This window comes from Zootoca vivipara, chromosome 7, assembly GCF_963506605.1.
Source record: "Zootoca vivipara chromosome 7, rZooViv1.1, whole genome shotgun sequence".
Taxonomy (NCBI): Eukaryota; Metazoa; Chordata; class Lepidosauria; order Squamata; family Lacertidae; genus Zootoca; species Zootoca vivipara.
Window position 1 is genome coordinate 41,918,284 of NC_083282.1, and position 24,427 is coordinate 41,942,710.

Below are 24,427 nucleotides of genomic sequence, written 5' to 3' on the forward strand. Positions count from 1 at the left end.
TATCATGTGTTACTTTTGCTCCATTTGTCATACCTGAAATTGCTCTTACCCTTCTCAGTAACTCTCAGGCCAAATCAGGTGTTTAACAAAAGCACACGGTATGTCCTGGGACCACACCACTTAAGAATCCAGGGTGGAAGAATAATTTTGTAAGCCTCCCTGCATTTTGAAATCAAACAATTCAGGGAGAAGCTTTCAGTATGGAAGCATTCATGTGAAGCATCATCCAGGCTTCCATTTTGAAGTATCATGAGGCCTTCTGTGGGGAAGGAGAGATTAATGCTCAGAAATTGGTGCTATAGGTCAGATTTTCTATCTGTGAAGCACACAAGTTCTGTTGTAAATGCTTGGATGCTGCTGAGAAGGCCCCATGATTCAAGAATTGTTTTGCCTCTGTAGTAGAAATTTGAGGTAGGTGTCAGGGGGACTCCCTACAGGTAGCCTCCCCCCATCATCCTGACCAGCATTTCGCCCAGTGACAGCACTAGCACCGGGTCAGGAGAAAGGGTCAGCGGGAAGCCCTGGCAATGCTCTGGGGAACAGACAGTGGAGGAAGGGCTCAGTGAGGCATCAGAGCCCCTGCACCACTCTGACCAACAAGTGGAGGAGGGATGGCTCAGGCAGGGCCGGCTCTACATAGCCCCCCGGTGGCGCAGTGCACCGGGGGGGGCTGGTAAGCTGGGTGCTGGCCTGGCAAGGAGGGCGCCGCGCGGCGAAGCCGTGCGAAAATCAATTGCGCCCTGCGAGGGCGGGGCGGACGGCGGAGCGATCTCCGCCCCTCAGCACCAGGGCGCGTGATCTGCTCAAGACGGCCCTGGGCTCAGGGAGGCGTCAAAGCCCAGGCACTGCCCCAGCCAGCAAGGGGAAGAAGGGGCACCACTCCTTCCCGCACCAGAATTGAGGCGCGCACCCAAACACAGGGCTAGGGGGCGGCGTTTCGGAGTGCCCGGGTTATTATGCTGGGCCCAAAGCAGACAGGCACCATTGCCAGATTCTGAGAGTCAATAGGAGGTCATGTTTTCCGCTATCTCTGCACTGTAAATAGTATGCACAATAAAACCTTTAAAGACACCATGGACTGGAGCGTCTTTACTAGGGAGTAGCCACAACAACTCCCTGACAGTAGGGGTAAGGTTATGTTGTAGCAATAACTGTAATAATTACAGAGAAGCAACTTTTGTAACCTGCATGCATTCCTCCACCCTTCATTGATTTTCTTTTTTTGTGTGAGCAGGGTTATGATAATTTATGGTGACTACAACTGAGGTGCCCAATATTTCTTAGACACATCTGGCCCATCATTTTCAGTGTCCCTTGAGAAGCTAGGTATTATTACAAAAAGAAAATTATATTTCATTCCTTAATTGCTGGACTGATAGCACATTATAATTTTAGCCTTTTCATCAGATGCAGGAAATTTAGCTATTCTGAAGTAAAAGGACTGCTAATGAGGTGGATGGGAAAGCATTAGATTTGCTTGCATTTCACCACACCATTTACAAAAATGCCTAATGTAACTAATAACTTAAAAATGAATATAGTAAGCAGAATGCTGCCTATTATTGGAAGGAGGATATTAAAATCTTGATAATGTGAATACTTGATGGCTATTGAATAATTCACAGCAAAGGTTTCATTTGCTGAAGTTTACTGAATGACCTTTTATCAGTCCCATTTGAAATCTGAGTTCTGGTACTCCAGTAAAATGTAGTTTCAGTGTGATCCACCAATTAATTAAGTCAGTGTTTCTGGATTTAAGTTAATTTTGCTGAGAGAAGTACCCTGCCTAAACTGAATTACATACCACACCACTAGCTGCCTGTGACAAGGTACTTAGTACCTTCTTTCTAGCACTTATGGGATGTATAACATATCCTTTAAATGTTAGTCTGGCGTGGTCAGCATTAATCAATGTCATTTATTGTTGGCCAGAATAATTTCCCTATGTTGCCACTATGCAGTGGCATAAAGGTAAAGGTAAAGGGGCCCCTGACCATCAGGTCCAGTCGTGTCCGACACTGGGTTGCGGCGCTCATCTCGCTCTATAGGCCGAGGGAGCCAGCGTTTGTCCGCAGTCAGCTTCCAGGTCATGTGGCCAGCATGACAAAGCTGCTTCTGGCGAACCAGAGCAGCGCACGGAAACGGCGTTTACCTTCCCGCCAGAGCGGTCCCTATTTATCTACTTGCACTTTGATGTGCTTTTGAACTGCTAGGTGGGTAGGAGCTGGGACCGAGCAACGGGAGCTCACCCCGTTGCAGGGATTCGAACCGCCAACCTTCTGATCAGCAAGCCCTAGACTCTGTGGTTTAACCCACAGTGCCACCACTATGCAGTGGCACAGTGCCACTATATACTACATATAGTTTGCCAGGTCTTAGATAGAAGCAGTATGCTGGCTCTATGCATCCTGTGCTCTTGACCCTGAATATATTTGTTTGAGCACTTCATATCATGCTAAGGAGTTGTTGTTGTTGTTGTTGCTGCTGCTGCTGCTGCTGCTGCTTTATTTATAACCCTCCCCTTACTAGGAGGTCCCAGATATATTTCCCAATGCAAACTAATTATCCCACTTCCTAAACACCTATTACTTGTCTGTATCTTTTGATCAAATGGCACAAAGTGAAATCCACAGGAGCTTAGACAATACTAGTAGTATCTAGAACTGGTTGATGCCCAGACACTTTGTTGTTCAAGAGGATGCAGCAGAAAGCTTGTGATTTTGTTACCCAGTCAACATAGTTCCGTCTTGTTCTTGCATCCATGTTCAACTTTTCTGAAAAGCACAAAAATCTTTTAAACATTTATTTCCCCTCACAAAATACACTGTTTCCTACAAACTTTCCTAAAGCATACATTTTTATACTCATTTTATCTTCTCTATACGTTTTAACCTAAAATATGCTTCAGATGAGCGCGCAACCCCAGAGTCGGTCACGACTGGACCTAATGGTCAGGGGTCCCTTTACCTTTATGCTTCAGGGGGTGATTTTTTGAGCCAATAAATATTTCACAAGATTCTGCAGAGTGTGAAACCAAAGGATAAATGCATTTTGGTATACATACTGTACTCTTCCTGAAAGTGAGAATCAGGTTCATTTGCGTAACAATGTGGACCAAATGAAATCTTTGGACATTCTCCCAGCGAAACATTCAGATAAATACGATTCCATAATCATTAATGCCTGGCAACTTCTGAGCAAGATCCTTTTTTTGGATTTCGGAGATTTCTTTCTGTCTTTCCCAGCAGTTTACCATTAACACCTTCTGGATATATTCCAATACCTACGGCAACAATAGACAGGCCAAGGAAAGGCAACACAGTACTCTTGATTTAAAAGCTGCACATCCTGAGGCCTGTGCTGAACTTTCCTTTATCCCAAGCTTGCTCTAAACTTGTCACTGTGTAGCTGAACGAGTGAAATCTGTTCCTGCAGGCGAGACGGCTGTAATTGTGCCATCTTCAGCTTAGATTAGTTCCAATTTGTCATTCTCACCTTGCCGAGATGAGAGACCCCAAGATGGCATGGAAGGGAATATGTTTTTTAATAGTGGCAGATCTCTGCTGAAGCACCCTTGAAATGCAGTGACAAGGCGGCAGCGAAAGATGCCTACACTCCCTCTGAAAGCTTTGTAGTCTATGAATCGGGAGCTAGCAGGTAGCAGCTGCTGTTCTCTATCCCACACCCTTTCATTATTGCTTTCACTTATTTGCTGTGACAGTGACACACGTTGGGCAAGTAAAGTATACATGCTAATTATAACATGCAGACCTGTCACATCTCAAACCTGAAATCTTTGCAGCGACTGTGCTGGTAGGGAAAGGTCTTTCTGCTGTGCTCTCTCTATACTAGCACAGTGTTAAGGGTCAGTGGTGATAGAGAGCTGTCTGACTTTTATAAGCACCTTCCTATTTCACTTCAGCGCTTCCCATAGGAAGCCCAAACAGAACATTGCATACAAATGTCTGTAACAATAACCCGATAAGCATTTTAGAATTGGGAATGCTACTTCCCAGCTCTTATCCAGCAGTGAAGAAAAAGCCTCGGAGTCGGGAAGTCAATTTGAAGCAGGGAAGTGGTGGTGAGTTCCCCAAATAAAATATTTGAGCTCCCCCCCCCACCCACAAAGTTGATGGGCATTGCTATTCAAATGGTGTGCATGTGCCACATCATGTGATTGATTTTGCGGGGCAACTCTTACCTGCTCCCCCCCCAATATTTTATTTAAGTTGGCACCCCTGGTGATGAGCAACATGGTTAGGTGACCCCTCCCCCACTGCTTTTCCATTCCTGATCACCTTCATCTCATTGGAAGATGTGAGATGGATGGGATCTTCATAGTGATCTAGTCATTCACAAATGTGTAGGTATGCATTATGAGGATGTGGAAACAAGTACATATTATCATTATCTCAGCACATCAGTTCAGTCCCTCTAGAATCCAAAATGTTTTGCTTTTCAGCTCTGCTTGATGTTCAACACTTTTGGATTGACTCCAACAGATAGGAAGGTATCGTGGAGGGGTATCATTTTCCCCTATTCATATCCCTTAGCTTTCAGTTATTATATATTCATATTTAATGGATATATATATATATCCCCCCCCCGAAGAATTGGCGTTACACCCCCAAACTGCCTTTTTCCTCTGGAGTCACTCTTGTTTTTCACCCCAACTCATTTCATCCCCCTCACACCCAATGTATATTGAGGAACACCCATCAACAGATCAATGTTCCTCAAAATGCATTCTGAACTGGCTTTAGAAAAAGAGCAATATAATTGCCCATTAGTATTCCTAGTATCCTACTAATAATGAGGCCATGCAAAGCCCAAAGAGAGGCTTTTAATAATACCGTGTTTCTCATATTATAAGTCATGTCTTATATTAATTTTTTCCTGAAAAAAACACAGCATGGCTTATTTTCAAGGGATGTCTTATTTTTTAATTAAGTACCGGTACTGGTATCTGTACAGACCACAGACCTGCTCCCACCGGGTCTTCGCGCGCGGCAGGCAGAGGCTGCAGCCGGGTCCTGGGGCTGCGTGCGCGGCAGGCAAAGACTGCAGCCGGGTCCTGGGGCTGCGTGCGCGGCAGGCAGAGGCTGCAGCCGGGTCCTGGGGCTGCGCGCGCGGCAGGCAGAGGCTGCAGCCGGGTCCTGGGGCTGCGCGCGCGGCAGGCAGAGGCTACAGCCGGGTTCTGGGGCTGCACGCGCTGTGCGCTGAGGCTGCAGCCAGGTTTCGGGGGTTAACGCGGCAGCAGCAACCCTTCTTTGCCACAGACCTTCTTCCACCACCCGGTACGGCTTATTTTCGAGGTATGCCTTATATTTTTCCACCTCAGGAAAATCCTGCCATGCCTTATTTTGTAGGGATGCCTTAAAATATGAGAAACACGGTAGGACAGGATGACTTACACCAATAGCATTTGGGCATGGTGATTCCTTCCCCTGCATTTATTGAATTTTGTGTTGCATAACCCTAAAATGTTCTGAATTTAATGCAATTACCGTTTAAAACTGTATATAAAGCTGCACCTGCCACCATTTTAAAACAAAGTAAGTCTGGTGGCAACTTAAAGCCTTACAAATTTGTTATGCAGTTTGCAAACTTCATAAAATGGAAGTTTCTGAAAGTATATGCCTTCCTAAATTTGTTAATTTTGTTACTAAGCTGCTAAGATTCTAAGCTGCAAGAGGCTAACATGGCTGCTACTCCTCTCTAAATTTTGAAACAGAACAAATTGGGTTGGATCCAAAGTTGTGCAAGCAGGAAGTGCTTTTTTTGTAGAACTGTCTCCCACAATGACACCACACACCAAGTAGGCTTTTCTGAGAGTGCAAGGGACTTTAGTGAAGTAAAAGCAACAGAAAATATTCATTACATGAGTGGCCTTCTACTTGTGCAATTTCGGATCCTACCAATTAATGTTATTAACCTCAGAATAGTACATTTTTGTCAGGTAGAAAAAAACTAGCTTTTCCCAAGGTAACAAAAGAAAACAAAAACCATTGCAGCCATGCATGGGAGATAAGCTGGTAAATAAATCTTTCAACCCCAAGAGCATACACTAGCATGCAATGGTTACTTAGAGATTTGTTCCTCTGAAGGCCATCTCACAAAGGGAGAATAATAGTGTCCCCAGTGGATGCTGTCCAACCTGAAATCATCACTCAGTGCAAAAAAACAAAAAGCCCCAACTTTCTCCTTCCCAGCTGGCATCGAAATGAAATTATACTAAGACCTGCTAGGGAGAGATAACAAGGAATCACAACCTTGTTGTTTATATGTGGAAGTAGCACACTCCTTAGGTGAGGAATCTGCAAGAAAGATGGCAAAAAGAAAACCTTCTGTGGAGTTGAGAGCCTTTCCTTTCTTTCTGAGTCACTATTCCCCCTTTTATCTCCTCTTCACATGCTCCTGGGAGAATGTGCTTTTCCCCTCCTTTGCACTCTGGTGAAGATAGTGAATGCTGATGAGAGAATGCCCTGCTAGGGGGATGCTCCAGGCAGTCATTTGCTAGACTTATTCTTAGGAAGTTCGCAATGTGCCCAATTAGTTGGGGGAAGCGATGGGGAGCCAGCGTTAACAAATTCAGTTACACCCACCTACTTTAGGAGAGGAATGCCGTGAAGTGCCACTCTTTCTCTGTTTCCACCTCCGTTGAATGGAGCTGGGTGCATTTTTATTTTTTTTATTTGCAAAATATAGTGCCTGTGATACCTGAAAGAGGATTCAGTATTATTTCTACTTTCAAATGGAATAACATGGGGAAATGTGAGGACCCGCCTACTCTATTGTCCTATTTCCCCTAACTTTCATGTGACGCAGTCTTCTGAAACCATCCACAGCATTTGGTTTTTTAATCTGGTCTGATTGTTGGTTGATTTATCAGACCCTCTAGGATATTATTGTAAAATTTATGGCATTCATATCTGTATAACCTGCCTTGGAATTTAGGATGAGATAGGTTTTTTAACAAAAATGAATAAAGATCATGATTAGGTGAATGAAACATGATAATTATTATTATGGTATTTATTTATTTATTTATTTATTTATACCCCACCCATATGGCTGCGTTTCCCCAACCACTCTAGGCGGCTTCCAACAAAATATTAAAACACATTGGTTTATATATTTCATTATTCCCCTCCAACTCCCCTCTACCTTTCCTTTAAAGCTAGCATTGTATCTACATGCGCCTTGCCACAAACCATTGCTAGCTCCAAACCAAGCTCCCTGTTCTTTATTGTTTCACCTACTAATTGACTGGCCCTGATGCTGAAAACAGATTTCAGTATTGAGACGAAACATTTGAGGGCTGAACGCTGCCTCAAGGCAAGAGCCCCTGTCCTGGCTGGTCCATACCCAGTGTTACACCTACTATTACCAAAGCATTCAGGAGTGTTGTTTCAATGCACCACCAGATGAACATAACATGTTAGCATTGCAACAGTGGTTTCCCACCGCCATCTTCCTTTGGCTTGAAGAAGAATTCACTCTCACATGGAAACTTTTTTCCACATTTACAGTATAATCCTACACATTTCTACTCAAAGGTAAGCTCCCTTGAATTCAATGTGGCTTGCTTCCAGGTACATGGGTGCAGCCTAAGTAGCACATTAAAGGTTCTGTATGACACCCCAGTCCTCTTCAGGGATTCAGACTGAAAACATGAAGGCAAATGTGTATAGGGGGCAAGGGGGCAGGCATTTTGCCACACACACCCTGGGCAGTGCTTTTTTCAGGGGGTCCTCAAGGGTACACAGTTCCAGCACCTTTCCCCCCTAGAATAAAAGCACTGGTATGCCATTTTCCCATACTTGCTGGGCTCCTCCCTAGGGCTGCCATATGTCCAGATTTTCCTGGACATTACCAGAATTCCAAAGCCAGAGTTGATGTCCAGGGGGTTTCCTTAAAAAAGCTCAACAACAACTTTTGGGGTGTCCTGGTTTTTTACTTTTGGAAATATGGTGACCCTACTCACCCCTGACCTCGTGACTTTTCCATGTTTAGTGTGGCAATCTGGAGGGGACTTGTGAGCATATCTGGCAGAACATTCTTAGGATCTTCCCAAAACTGAGAACTCTGTCTTAATGTGAGCTCCCAGTCAGGGCCGGCCCAGCCATGAAGCAGGCTGAAGCAGTCAGTTCAGATAGCAGAATCCCATGAGGCGGCATTCCACCTTCGCAACTCATTAATCCAAATGTATTAAGAAACCCCTTCAGACTTTCCTGCTGAATGTGGGAATTTGGGAGCCCCACAACACTGAGGGTGGGTGGGGTGGTGGAGGAGGTGCTGTTTTGTGTTTCTAATTCAATCCCAGACACATTCATTCTCATGTGATCAACACTCACTATCATGTGGTAAGGGCAGATTTGATAGTTTTGCTATAAAAGCACTGCCTCTTTCTCTGTTAGACCCAATTCTTAGTTTTAGTTTCATTTCATGCATGTGCAATTTATAAGTTTCTTCAAGTTGTAACGGGGAATATCTATCTCAGGTTGACAAAACAAAGCTCTTCATGGGGCTTATTTTTCCTAATTAGGCATTTGTCATTGCAAGTGCTATATAGTATCATTATTATTTATATAGCACCTAAAAGTGTATATAAGTAAACAATCATAAACCTACGAATAAATGTATTGGTTTATTTATGTTTCTAGGTGTTTTTTAAAAACCCTATAATTACCAGGTACAGCCACAGCATAACTGCTATTTAATGACAATTCCTTTTTGTTACCATAGAAATGGGTCTGGAATAGTTACCTATAATTTCTCATTCCGATACCTCACACATGTTGTATTGCAGAATTACCATAGTAATTGCCTATTAGTCATCATAAAATAAGCAGTTATCCTAAAGATATCTGGATACTGTGAAATTTCTCTTCAGTTTCTTCAAAACTTACCTCTGCATGCATTCATTTTCCTCTTGCAGAGTCTGAATGGCAAAATCAACAGTACAATTATCTCAGGGAAAGGCAAAACTGTGGGGGCACCTCTATGGGCAGAGCATTGTGTTCTAATGTGGGAAGCGCAATAACGGAATTCCACTCACTCATGAAATTTGGATTGCTCCCTGTTTCTCATCCTAATCTCTCTACATCATACCCTTGTGGTTATGTCTATAAACTAATAATTGCACAGTATTCTGTCTATTAAAATGTATTTACTTTGTTGTTGTTGTTGTTTAGTCGTTTAGTCGTGTCCGACTCTTCGTGACCCCATGGACCATAGCACGCCAGGCATTCCTGTCTTCCACTGCCTTCCGCAGTTTGGTCAGACTCATGTTGGTAGCTTCGAGAACATTGTCCAACCATCTCGTCCTCTGTCGTCCCCTTCTCCTTGTGCCCTCCATCTTTCCCAACATCAGGGTCTTTTCCAGGGAGTCTTCTTTTCTCATGAGGTCGCCAAAGTATTGGAGCCTCAGCTTCAGGATCTGTCCTTCCAGTAAGCACTCAGGGCTGATTTCCTTCAGAATGTATTTACTTACATATTTTAAATATTTCTTAACTGCCCTTCGGAAGAAGATTCTAGGGCAGTGAACAAAAGTGCAGAAGCAAGTGCATGAAAACTGTGGTTCAAATGTGTGTGTATCATACACATGTTTATGCATATATATGCATGTATATACTGTATTTCCATTCTGGTTTCACTGTTAATTTTGCTGTCAGTTTTAAGACAGTTTTTCAGTCATTTTGAGATTTTTCTTGCCGTTGCTTTTAAAAAACTCCCTTGTAAAATGGTTGTCATCTCTTATCTTAAAACAAATACCAGCTTGCAAAAGGGTTTCTACTGCCTGATGCTGAAAATGCTCTTTATATTGATGTGGTAACTGCTCATTTAAACCATATTACAGCTCCTGAGTATTTTTCAGTTGCTATTGATGTGACAAATTCTCTTGCACAGAGGATTGCACCAATCAATAGCGTGTGCGTAAGCGCTTTTGCAACAAAACCTCACACTTTGGGATGTCAATTGAATCTGAACCTTTTTAGCAACATTAAATAAAGCATCCTTTACTTTACTTTACTTTACTTTTGGAGCAGAAATATCTAATTTAATCCAGCATGTATAAAAGGCTGGGCAATTTTGTGGTGGCAGTCTTAATAATGTGTCATATTGTAGCTAGTTTGAGTGTGACTGCTCTGTCCTTCACCTTCTAGTAACATTGATCTGAAAATACAAAGTAACCCATTTCCTCTCTTGAGAAGATGGCACAAGGAGACCTAATGTGAGAGAACTGAAACCATAGTTCTTTTTATAACTGCCATTATTCCTCCAGGAATGAGCCATGCCCCCTTAAAGCAACAAATCCATTTATTTTCCATTTAAACAGCCTTGATCCTGATTGCTGCTTTAGTCATAGCCAAATTCTAAACAACTGAAGCTGGAGATTTATTTTCCTTAAGCTCCATTTATTCTTTTAGATTTCCTTCTTGGTCTTTCCTTGACCTTTTTCTGGGCTTGTTTCCACTTTCTGAATGGCTTCCAGCTCCTCTTTGTATTAATTAAGGCATTAATGGACCTTTGTTGGGTTTTCTTTTGTTCTGATACTTGCACGTTCGTCTTAGATATGGAGCTCAGCTGTCTCTGGGCTCCATAGTGGCAAACCCTAGTCCAGAGCCAAGCCATTTTATAGGCCCTTTCTCCATCAAGCAAAGGTTGCAGCTATTTATGTACCTATCATGCCCAGTCACTGGTCCCTATCCCATCATTGCCTGTCTACCAAATATAACTCTCTAGATCACTTGCTATACAGTAAATTCATTTCTGCCATGATAGATAGCCTCACCTCTGTTATCCATGCTCTGGTGGTTAATTCCCAGGCTGGCATTTGTGGGGCTACCTTTGAAGACAGACTTGAAGCTCCAAATAGTTCAAAATGTAACTTTCAGACTGCTAACAGGAACCAAGAGTTGGAATTTTATTAACCTACCCCAGTTTCGAAACAACTTTATTGTCTTCCCTGTTCTCTTCTGAGTTCAGTTCAGCGTGCTGATACTTGACTTTAAGCTTCCATATGGCACTTTGTTTGTAAGGTAAACTATACCCTCCTGCCCACAAAACCATTCATTGAAGTTTTCCCACTTTCTCCCACCTTAAGAAATGGTCTAACCAGAGAGGAAAAATCTGGATCCTTGCCTATGAAATGCCCACCCCAGAGATGCTCACCTGGTGCCTTCTTTGCTTTCATTCCAGTGCCAGAGTTTTTCTGTTTTTCCATGTTTTTAAAAAATGGGTTTTCCTGTTTTTCCAGGCTTTTAAAAAATGGTTAATTTTCAAAATATTACCTCTTGTGAGTCTTTATGAATTGGAGTTTTGCTCTGCTGTTGTATTATTATTGCTTATTGTTGTTGTTGTCAATACTTGCGTTTATCACTCTTGAAAGATGTCCACTGACCACTGGAGGGCAGGGGGAAAAGTTTTGCTAATTCAATCACCATCTTCTAAATTCCATAATTACAAACTTGTTTTGTATTGAATGCTCCTTGGACAAGGGAATTTGCCCTTTTCACTTCACTCTGTTGTTACATACAAATAGAAATCATGTCCATCAAATTCGCATGATCAGAAATTGCAGACAAATTTGCCCAAATTCAAAATGCTCTTGGATTCATCTAGGATATGTCTTAGGGTCCCCCCCCAGTGCCATGGTAACAAGCATTCTTTTTTCTCTCAGTATCTGTAGTCTTGCTCCAACTGAGGTGAGATTAGATACTGCATCAATATGATATCAATGTGACTGGAGGAACTTCCTATTAAGGGGTTCCTGATAGTATGAGCATGCATAGACTATTTCAGACATTCCTCTGAATGCTTGTAGGGCTTGAACTAGTGTATGTGAACTGACATGCTCCTCCTCTGTCTTTTAAGCATGTTTAGGGTAATATTACTCACAATCTCCTTTGGTTGGTTTGTTGTTAATTTATTATTATTTCTCACATTTCCTCCAAAAGGAACCCAGGGTTGCTAAAAATGATCTGGAATTTGATAGCTAGGATTTTTACTTATTTCTTGAATGACATTAGGCAAAATACATGCATGCATACGGTACATAATTTTATTTGTATGCTGCCTTTAAACAGTTCAAACCACGCTCAGGGCAGCTTACAACCTGAGAAAATTACATAACTACAGCATAACAAAAGTGGTCATAAACAATAAATAAAACATGGGAAAAGACAGAAGCAAACTGAACAAATTCCACATAAATCACAAGATCATCTGAAATAGTTGCAACTGAACAACACCCCCCCCCCAAAAAAAAACACCCAACCCAAGAGTCTGTTCAGCAGCCTCAACTTTTGTAACTGGAGTCAGTCAGGGCCTCAGCTTCATAGGCCAGGTGGGAAAAAAGCCTGAAATGCAGGGAGTAGGTCCTTCCTGACAGCGGCATAGGAAGCCGCTCAGGCACCCGGAGCGGCAAACATGACGTGCACCCGGGGGCGGGGCATACGCCCCTGCTCCCTGACCAAACATCACAGCAGCAGCTTTTTGTTATTTAATTTGTATTTTTAGGTGTTAGGGCAGTGTCAATAGCACAACATGAAAGCAGCCTCATTATAGTCCCCGCACAGCTCCGTCTGCAGCACCACTGTACAATCAAATCAAAGGAAAGTGAATAGTAAAAGTTGATCACTTTTAAGAGACAGCAGAAAAGTGACTAGACCATACTTCCTTTTCTTGTCATTTATTATAGGCTGTGGTGCTTAGGGCTAGCAGGGCAGGCCCACCCCATCAAAATGTGGCACTGGAGCAAAAGTTGGAACTCGCAGAAGAGATGTGGGATTCTGATCGGGGCAAAGGTCCTGTCTGGTGTCCATTTTTGCACAAATTTAGATTTGGGCAACGTTTCTAATTGTGTCTTGCAAAAGAGCTGAGATGATTTGTGATGGATTGTAGGATTGCATGGAACGGATGGATTGCAAATATTGGATGGATTGTAGGATTGCATGGATTGTAGGATTGCATAGGATTGCATTGGAAGCTGTCTTCTGCTGACCATTGGTCTATTCAACTAAGTATTGTGTATACAGTGACTGGCAGTGGTTCTCCAGGATTTCAGAAAGGGGTGTGTCCCATTCCTACCTGGAGGTGCTGGGGATTGAACCTGGGACCTTCTGCAGGGAAAGCAGATGCTCTGCCATGGGGATACAGCTTCCCCAATGGAAAGTGATGCAACCATATTAGTGAAAGGTCAGTAAAGAGAAAATAAGCAAATAATAGATAAACAAATAATAAAATTGCAGCTGGGTCTGCTAAGAGATCAATGGACAATAAATCAGTTTATTTAATCTTGCAGGTGAGCTCTTGCAAGAGCAGATCACTTTGATTTCTGCTCATTTGTTTGATCTTGCAACCGAACTCTTCTTTCATCATCAGCCACTTAGCTTTCGCTGCTATGCTTAAAGTTGTTCCCGATCTGCTTTTGCAACATAGGCAGTTCAGATTGCTTTTCCAGATGTGATGTACTGAGATTCTGACCGTGTTTATAAAACAGGCGAGAACTTATCTTTTGATTCAATGCAATTTAACTTAAGCCTAGCTATAAGCTGTGTGTAAAGAGACAACTTGACCTAGGACAAAGACACACTCTTGAAAGTGGTCCCCAAATCACTGAGAGGAATAGCACATTAGAAACTGTTGGTATGCAGAAGATGTGGGATAACTATGGATCTAGGAGAGGGAAGTATTTTATTTTATGTCTCCCTCATCCTCCTGACAAGCCGGAAGGGATGTGTATTAATAAAACCGTAAGCGAATTAACTTAAGCTACTCAGTGTTAACCTAGGTCCCCAGGGAAAAAGAAGAAGCATTTATTTCAGGTTGTGCAGATCATAAACCTTCTGCCTTGTATAACATCCGTGCTCTGGTTACTAATGGACTCTTCCCCCTTTCATTCCTGATGTGGCCATTGAGCTGATGAATTGCACAGATTATACAGTGATAATGGACGGGGAAGGGGGATTTCAGCAGTCACTTTAAGCAAAACATGAACAGTAAATTTTGCTGATTCCCTCAAGCATACCTGGAGGAGTAATGCTGTGTTGATGCAGAGGTGAGAGGAATTCAGGCATTTTAGGGGAAACGTGTTTTATGTGTGGGTCTTGCTTGAACCTGTTGAAGAAGCATTTAGTTCTGGCCTCATCAGCTGAGCTGCAGTGGTTCCTGTTTCTACAAACCGTTCCCATAAATGTGTGTGTGCAAAATAAATGGGAAGTTACTTACTAATTGATTGCATGATGTGGAGAAGGTGCTTGTCAACATTTCTGCGCACCGTAGTGGGGAGAAGGTGGCTTTCAATGATGTATGTCTTTCTAGTGAGTGGAAGGTGTTTTTTCTTAAAGGTTTCTACAGGGCTGTCTTAAACATATCGGGCGCCCGGGCGCCGTGGTGCGATGATCGCTCCGGACCCCCGCCTCGTTTCTCACCGTGGTGGGCATGCGGGCGCAGCGCGTAGCCCCGCTGCAGCAGGCGCAGCCGTGCGGCGCCCCCCTGGCGCCCCTGCATCACCTGGGCTTGGCTTAGAGCCGGCCCTGGGTTTCTACATGTTGTTTGCTCCAGTATATCTGGTGAAGAAGATTTCAAAGTGCAATCAAAGCCTGTAACACTTGCTTACCAAAGACAGATAGGGGGATGAGTATTCATACCACAGGAACTGCTGTCTCAGACATCTACTTCTGACACCCTTCTTGCACCATTGCTTTTATGATTGGAGTGTTTTTGAGTGAGCATCACAATAATGTATTGAATTTTTATAGAGGCACATGTTAGAAATCCAGAGGGAGAGCTTCAGTGGAGGGGTCTGACCAGGAACTTGACCAGGAGGGCTCTGATCCCCCTCATCATTCTTTTCAAGGTCCTCAGTGTTGGGGGACCTATGATAGATAAGAGAGAAGACCTGAAAAATATTGAAGTTATCTGGACCAGCAGCCAGTCACCTCAGAAGAACAGCCGTGCCATTTAGAGCCGTGCCATTTGGATACAGTGTTTTCTGAAGTTATGAATTCCACGTCATGACAAATATCTGGCTCATCTTTCAACAAAAGCTTAAATGGAGAACAATGCAAATGGATGCTGAGAATCGAATATCTGTTGGGAATATACAAGTTTGTGTATTTATTAGCTAAGCTCTTGCATAACAGGGGAATGAATAACAAGGCAAATATTGATATTCATGTCTACTTGATGCAACAAAATAAAAGCAGGATTAATAAATTATGTTAAAATAAATTCACGTACATGTTGCACAGTGGCACCTTACAGTGATGTACTCAGTCTGGGAGAACAACAACCCCCAAATGCACATAACCATTATTGGTTCAGATATAATATCAAGCGTGCTGCTGGGCATCTGTATTGTAGCTTTTTGGATTAGAGATTTTATTAAACTCTTTTGTCGGAAGTCTTTTCATGCAAAGTCCCACCCCACCCCTTTTCTCCTGTAACTTTCATTCCATCCAATTAATTTCCCCACATCTTTGAAGCTCAGCCAGGACCACTGAGACTTTGCCTGGACTCTCTGAGAAGCCACTGATAGTGGTACAGACATCACACTGGGCAACAGGGCTCCTTTAACTGCAGCAGGAAAAGGCAGGAAGGATTTGAGAGCCCTTAAGCTCTAGGAGTTCATTATTAGAACTGAAGAACTGGGAGAGACGATTGATGCAGGCCTTTCATTTTCATTCCATCCCCACACACCCTGGGAACACCCCATAAGTACATACATTTATTCAGCAGCTCTGCACATATTAATATCTGTTTGCTGTGTAGCTGATGCCTAAATAAAATGAAGGAAAATATTGCAGAAGAACAACCATTCTCCCCTGCTGTTTGGTGACTATTGTACAAAAGACCAGGAGAAATTACGGCAGCAAAACTTTTACCCAGCAGCATGAAAATAATATTCCAAAGGATGGGCAAAGCGGCAATATCATACAGCTAATATCTGTTTTGCAGGCTACAACAAATGCCCTGGAAGCTGAAATTAGAGTTTGTTTTAGGTTTCTTCTTCTTGGGTGTGATGACACAAAATTGACGCATCTGACACTTGGAGCTGGTTTGCCTGCAATGTTAAACTAAATGTGCTATGGTTTAGTGAGCATGAGCTGCTGCTCCCCCAGTCCTGACTGTTCCTTGTGGGGGGGGGACATGTCAGAGTCTGGCGTGTGCTTAACATGTGGATCCAGGATCGTGGTTTGCTGCACTCAAAGCATGAGTGGTAATCATCGCTTGGCTTCTGCCCATGATTTGTTTCAAGAGAAACAAACCATAAGCCCAGGTTTTCACATCACAGCATGCCCACTGGCAGATTTAGGAGAACGTGGCCAGTTTTGGTTGCGCTGGGTGCAGAGCCTTTGGGGTACTGCAGGGGGCACCACAACTGTGACGTAGAAAGGATGGCAAGAGCAGGGGGGTGCCAAACTTTGGCATTGCACAAGGCACCGCTGAAATTTGAGACCCCAGGGTCTACCACTGGCATGCCAGGTGCTGGCTTGTTTGGGCTCCTTTAAGCTGGCTAGAGGACCCCTCCAGGAACCGGCTGCCTTTTTTCTTTGAGTTTATAGCAATGAGATGCTGAGAGAAACCAAAATCATCAGATCTGCCCATCCCTAGTTACTAGTTGATTAAGCCATGGCATTTTGGCTTCAGCCAGCACCATATGGGTCATCTATTTTTTGAAGCAAGCAAAATCCATTTTAATTTCAGCACCCCTGTTTCATCTGTTAGTTCCAAAAGTGAAACATTAAACTCTGTTCCTGCAGCAGCACTTTTGAAAGATTCCTGCTGGGAGAGTCCCGACAGCCTAATCAGAGACACTGTTAATGAGGTTCACCCTTAAGCAAACTGTGATTACACATGGAGCTTTTCCGGAGACTGTCTTGATAGCTGCTCTTCACTATTATTATTTTTTGCATCACCTTGCATGGTGTTAGACCATTCAATGACTTTGAATATTTCTGCTTATCTGCAGTTTGTAAGCCACCTCTCCAAATTATTTTATGGTGTAGATTTGCTGACTGGTGAAAGCAAGGTACCTTTTCTAATTAAGATTTCATTCTTCCGCCACCTAATCTGAGGACTAAATCTCTCCTCTACCCGCAATATGCCAACCCGAAGCATCCTTAAAGATGCCCCCCACTTTCTTTAAATACTATTTTTTCCTGGTTTTATCCCCACACCCCACCCCTGATAGCCTAATATATCTTTAATGTTGCTTTCTGTCACTTAATATTGAATATTAAAGATGACTTTAACGAAAACCTTTGGGGCATCTGTTTGCAAAATGCACATGCATCTGCCTCTTAATTAAGGTTTGGATAGCCAATCTGGGAGGACAGACTGCATCACCCCTGTGATTGTCCACATATGCAGAAATGGATAGGCAGAACTGTCCTGCTGATCTTCATCAGATTCCCCTGATATCTTTATGCACTTATGGAAGACGTGTTATATTGTTTCTTTTATGGAACTGTGGCAACGTTTTATGGAACTGCAGCAATGTCTAACATTTTTTCCTAATTTGCATCATCATTATTGTACACTGATTAAGACTGCTGGATTGGGTCAATTTCCTTTTCCCTTGGTAGAAAGGAGAAAAAGTTGTTCTTCATGTTCTGATAGATTTTTCAAGCATTTAAGAATACTTTTCATGCTAGCTCAGTATTCTTTTGCTTAAGACATACAGCTTTTTTTCCTTAAAGAAAAATAAATCATATATGCCTATCTGTCTCCTGTGCTGTTCCATTCCATGCTTGACTGGAAATAGGAAAATCAGTAGTAGCATTGTTTTTCAGCAACTCCTCCAACAAAGACAATTGCAACAAAAGCAAGAAAAATAAATTTTATTGAATTATTTTGAAACCATGCTGCTTGGTATTGAAAATGCCAGCATTTCCCCTTCTCCTAAATAGTTCGAGCATGTCTGTTTTCTATCCATTGCAAATACTATGTTTGGTGTCACAAAGTCAGCTCTAGCACATGCTTATCTGAATGAGCAATTTGTGTGAAATGAATAAGATCTTTTTCTCCAGCTATATAAATGATTCAGTCTTCCTGCTGTTCCTTCTTTCTTTTGTTTTTAAAGGACTCTATCAATGTTCTCTTCCTATGCCCTGTATTTCTATATTTTTTAAAAAATGCTTTTTTATGTTAAGCCCTTGGAAGCTTGAAATTGAAATCTGTTCCTTACTTACCCAGAAATATATTTTGACTTTTCCGTCAGCAGACAGTGATAGTGGTTTGCTCTAATTCAGTAACTCATGAGAGCCCAGTTGTGGAGAGAATGTGCAAATTATTATGACAATAGCAAGTAGAAGTTGGGTGTTGTGCTGGCTATTTCTGCAATGAGATACAAAATAGGCGATACCTTTTATTGATCAGACATCAGCTGGCAATAGGGTAGGCATTTTCAGAATCACAAATCCACACTGAGCAGAACTGAACGATATCGAAAGGATGCCCCAAAATTATGCAGGGCATTCTTGACATTCACAATAGCTCTTGGGGTATCTGTACTCACAGAAATATTGGTGTGTGTGTGTGTGTGTGTGTGTGTGTGTGTGTGTGTGTGTGTGTGTGATGCATCTCTGCTATCACCACCAGTTTCAGTGTTCTGAATATATGTGTAAAATGGGATAGGAGAAATTGCTGCTGCTGAGATCTGGGGTTTTTTGGTTGACATCAGGGCCATCTTAAGTATATCTGGCGCCGTGGTGCGACGGATCCCTCCGGCGCGCCCCCCCTGCCCCGTTTCCCAGTGTGGCGGGCTGGCGGGCGCAGTGTGCAGCGCGGCTGCTGCAGGTGCAGCTGTGTGGCGCCCCCCTGGCGGCCCGGTGCCCTGGCGCCCTGCGCCACCCAGCCTGGCCATAGGGCCAGCCCTGGTTGACATATATGCACTGCTCATGCGTATGCAGATATCAGACTGACTACTGTGAGTGCAAAAAACACCCCAATGTGATCAGAATCAACTAGGTAGAAAAAAAGGTTTTTATCTTGCTATGTAATATAGATACTGGCCTCATATTCAAATATATTTATATGTATGTAAAAAGAAAATAAAGTGCAGTAGTGTCCTCCAAATGTTATGTTTGTACTGTGCAACGCTGTGATATGCAGCCCTGATCCTATGTATGTATGTTGGGATGTAAGTCATAATGATTTCAGTGGTAGGGTTGATGGTGGGACTAGGACACTAGTGGTGCCTAGTTTGTTAATAGCATTCCAGCTATTTTTGGGATTGAGTATGCAAGTAATTGCCTGATTTTTTAAAATCCCGGTATTTATTTTTGTGTATATTACGTGATTAATTAATGGATTTGAAACCCACCCCCCTTTTCAGGACATAGCTCTCCAGAGGTAGCTTATTGACACCAGGATAAAACAATTAAGTACAGTTCAAAATAAACAACCCCGCCTCACACTAAAACAGCAGCAGCTAAAACGTCCAGCATGTAGCATTTAGGCAAAAAAAACCCCAGTTTGAAACAGAAATATATTCATGTTTAAAGGCTAATGCAGGTGTCATGTGTGTTTCGAAAGAGATGGTTTGGAACATATAGAGCCATAAGTGAAAAGTTCTTGTCTCTGGTGACTAACTACCAGTTTGGTGGATCTTACTGCCAGACCAGAGAGCAGGACTGAAGACTCTGGCAGGCTCATATGGGTGCTGGTAATCCTCCAAAAATCTGGCAAACAATTTAGGGACTTCTCTCAATCAACTGTGCAAGGTTCCCAATTGCATGGAGTTCCAACACACATACAGCTATATGTATGTGAATGCCCCTTTGCAGACATCCAGCTGCATATGCAGGCGTGGTTCTCTTCCCACCTCCAGAATGAGGAATGCGGGTCTATATTAGAAAATAAGACTAGTGTCTCTAGAATAATAGAATCATAGAGTTGGAAGAGACCACAAGGGCCACCCAGTCCAACCCCCTGCCAAGCAGGAAACACCGTCAAAGCATTCCTGACAGATGGCCGTCAAGCCTTTGCTTAAAGACCTCCAAAGAAGGAGATTCCACCACACTCCTTGGCAGCAAATTCCACTGTCAAACAGCTCTTACTGTCAGGAAGTTCTTCCTAATGTTTAGGTGGAATCTTCTTTCTTGTAGTTTGAATCCATTGCTCTATGTCCACTTCTCTGGAGCAGCAAAAAACAACCTTTCTCCCTCCTCTATATGACATCCTTTTATATATTTGAACATGGCTATCATATCACCCCTTAAGCTTCTCTTCTCCATGCTAAACATACCCAGCTTCCTAAGCCGTTCCTCATAAGGCATCGTTTCCAGGCCTTTGACCATTTTGGTTGCCCTCCTCTGGACACGTTCCAGCTTGTCAGTATCCTTCTTGAACTGTGGTGCCCAGAACTGGACACAGTACTCCAGGTGAGGTCTGACCAGAGCAGAATACAGTGGTACTATTACTTCCCTTGATCTAGATGCTATACTCCTATTGATGCAGCCCAGAACTAGTGATTTACATAGCCAGTGGAGGAATGTTTGATAACGTTTAAAACTACTTAAAAGGCTACTTTTTAAGGCTACTTTTTAAAATAGCTTCATGTGTGATGAAGACTCCCCAATCTCAGCCATTTCTTTTTCATTTAATTTCTTGCCCATTCAGCTATTTATAGTGAAGACTTCTGTTAGGCAAAGCACCATTTATACAGTGTGTATATTAAAATGAATCCATACATGCAACTATGCACAGACTGGTGCTTTCTCCCTCTGGCCTTACTGAGATTTGTGTAAAAGAGAAGAAAACAAACATAGAATCAAGGTATTTCTTGCTGATCTTAGAGGAATGCAGTGCATGCTGTGGAATGCCCCAGTTCTTCCTTGATGTTCGTGCCAGGAAGTAGCACTCCCACAAGTTAGGAGGGGGGAATGGGTGGGTGCATGGGAAGAAGACATGTATCACTGCACATTTATTTTTATTTAACAAGAGAAAATGGAGGAGTGCTTTGTTAACTATCACTCGCTGTTCAAAATTGTGTCACTCATTCTACAAACGTCGACTCCACCATGTGGCCTTCAGGAGCTAATGCTGATCAGCCCACTCTGTCTGTGCTAAGAAACTCATTATTAAATATTCTTTAGTGAGTTCTCTTAGAGTTGTAAGTCCACATAAGCAAAACGGTGCAGAAAGCTGGCTGGCTGGAAATGCAGCCAAATGCCATGCCTCATTACCAAATTGCCCTATGGGTTTGGAATGAATAAAAGCAAAATGAGAAATCTAATCAGGATGCCCTGCTCCTACAAAGCCACTAACTGCTGTGGTGCAAACTGCTGTTTGTGCCATATCTGCTAACCCAGAATCCTGCATTGGCATGTGGAGCCGAGCTAACGAACTTGCATCACTTGCCATTTAAAAAGCCCTTAGCAATGCACTAGGTTTTGCTAATGATGTTGGCTCCTTTGGGCCTTTAGATGGCCTTGAGGATGCCACATAATGTTTGCACCATCTGGCCCACTTCTGCAAGTGGAACTCAAGCACTTTTGCACCAAATGCATAAGACGCAAGCATTGGCATAGCAACAGAAGTGGCTGTCACTGGAGTCAGGTCCCAATAGTGTCAGGCCACCAGAAAAGTCCTTCCTCAAGCACAGTGATCGAGTCCTATATATAACTTGCATTGACACAAATGCTACAATTCCATGGCTAAAGAATTAAATAAAAAGATACTGCATGGAGAGGGAAATGGCATTTGAACTTAACCTAAGGAAAAAATAGCATGTCACGCCCTGGTCTGAAGTGCCATTGGGGTGGTTCCATTCACAACTTTCCTAATTTATGCTTCCAAAACCAATATGCAAACCAAAACACAGCTCTCCTTCAGAATTTGCACTTTTCCAAGTGCACTGATTAGAGAAAACAATATGCAGAAATGCATTGCATTAGGGGAAATGGCTTGGAAAATTTGTATATATGCAGCCAAAGCTGCATACAATATGGAGAAATGCACACTAAAGTGTTTGTGAATTTTCATGAGAACTTTTTAAATTATTCTTAATGCAAACCAATATGAAAAAGTAGCAAACTGAATTTAAGATTGGGGAAATTGGGAATTAAACTGGACATATTTTTCCCATCCCTAAATGCAGATGATTTTGAAATTTGACAACCTCGGATAAGTTAAGTAGTGCTTAAATAATGCTTTTAATATAGGAAGCAAAGTGTTGGTGTACAGTTTTAAGACTTTGGTTTTGTGGTTGCTGCATGCATGAGACTTTTCCTGCTACATGCTACAGACTCAGAAGAGTTCCAGCCAGCATTCATGCCTTCAAGTCAAGTGACAACACAGTCCAATTATGCCCAGTCTCAACTCTAATGGGGAGGGGCAGAGAGAGAGAGATGGTACTTTTATGCTCCTTTTCCCTTTTTCAAATCCTGACCCTTCCCACTAGTGCCATTTGTGGATTTGCACTGGCAGGCTTTGTGTGGGGTATTATCTGTACATTCACCCAGTACTGATTCAGTGAACCAGCATTTCCTCACAAAGCGGACGGGAAGTGTGTGCAGTTCTTTTTGTAATAAATCATGGGCATGAAAAAGGATTTCTTTAACTCCTTTAGTCCATTCTTCTCCATTTCTCTCACCTTCTGGGAATAGGCCTGTAAGAGACTCTGCAGCCATATAGTGGGTGCAGGGAATAAAAGAGAGGGGAAATCAAAGGAAGAAAAGTCAGAGGTCCCAGCGATTTTCTATAGATTGAACACTCTTGAAAGCAAGGAAGGACTGTAAGAAAAATAAGCAAAGCAAAAATAACACACATCTTCAGGCATGTTATTAAATCTTCCTTGACAATAGCAGGCAGCCAAGAGCTCTTTCAAGGGATAAATTATATGCTGAGGGTGAATCAGAGCTGCTTCTCGCAAGGTTTTCCCCCCTAAGTACAAATCATACATGCATCACATCAGGGTGCATGCTTGTTTCAAACACAAGCTCCAAAATACTTGAAAGTGAGGGTCTAGTCTTTTCTTGGCCACTTGCAAGTATTTGAAGGGAATCCCCCCTCCCATCTGAAGCAACTGTATATCTGAGTGAGGAAGGGAGGTTAGATTTTCAATTGAAAAAGGACAGCCTTTCAGCTTGCTCAGGCCAAGATACCTGGGGAGAAGGGTTCCCTATAGTGTGTTGTGCCGTGGGCTGATTCTCTCTCATCTTCATGCTGTCCTATTAGTACATTTCCCTTCCAAAAGACCAAGAAATGGTCTGATTTAAAGGCAAGGTTTTTGGCACATGGGCCACCATTAAAATCTAGAATATGGACAGAGCCATTCTGGTGGCATTCCAGTGCAGAATGCATCCCCCACTTCCAGTGCTTTGCCGTGGCATCTTACATCTCCTTTACTGAGGAGCTAGTAACCATGCAGTGCTTGAGAGCCATGCTGGAGTGTTGCCCTGACTGTATACCACATGCCACAGCTGGGTTTCATGGCCTCCCAGCTCCTTTCAGGGTTACCAGATGGATACCTGTACTGCTTATGACATTTATACCACAGATTTGCCCCCCATGTTTTAAAATGCTAACATGCAATCTTACATATGCCTCCCCAAAAGTAAGCCCCATTCAGTTCAATGGGACTCCCTCCCTTATAACACTGCAGCCCTAAGACAACTGAATAGGAAATAAGCTATTGTGCAAAAGACATTCAGTTCAGGATCTACAGCTTAATTAGTTTGTGGATTACAAACTGTTTAATTTTCTATTTCAACTCTCCCCTCCTTTACTTTCCTCCCATTTTTAGCTGGAGAATGTGTGGCTTAGTATTTATGAATGTTCTTTCTCTCTCCTTATTCCTTCTCAGACATTTGGGATTTTCATCAGACAGCTTTACAAGAACAAATCTCAGCTGTTTCCATAGATATGTTTAAATAATAGATTGTAATAGCCATTCACCTAGTATCAAGTGAAAGCTCTTTGCTTCTCTAGAAGCTCTAGAGTATAGTAGCAAAATGGCTTTTTTATTGTTTCGTTTTACATATAGCAAAAGTTGTGGCTTTGTGCGGTTCCTCCTTATTTTCAGGAATTTCTATATAGTACCCTTTTATATAAAACCCTAATCCATAACTAGGGCAATACTTTTATTATAGGATACAAAAAAGTGGGCAAGCTTTTGTGTCCCCAGATCTCTGCATTGGGATGTTAAAAACACAAGGTGGGGGAGAGAGAAAGGCTGCTGGTGTTAACCAAACTGTCTTGGTTTTCCTTTGCTGAAAGTCTTGATGCAGTGTCTGGGAGGAGGTAGAAGACAATCAGATGAGACCCTTTTGGGTATATTAGCTTTCAAGTTGCGCACCAGCCTTATGGGACGGAGAAGCACAAAATGTGCACCTATTACAACCAAAGTTGATAATTATCTTTGTTAGAAGCCTTTAGTGTGACTTTCCCCTATCCATCCCAGGAACACAGA

The 24,427-nt window shown here is 42.6% G+C and overlaps 1 protein-coding gene across 1 annotated transcript in view; it reads left to right on the forward strand.

Annotated features, from left to right (window-relative positions):
• BEND5 (BEN domain containing 5) overlaps positions 1-24,427 on the forward strand; it is a 730,611-nt gene that overhangs the window by 564,917 nt on the left and 141,267 nt on the right. The gene's annotated exons all lie outside the window — the stretch shown is intronic.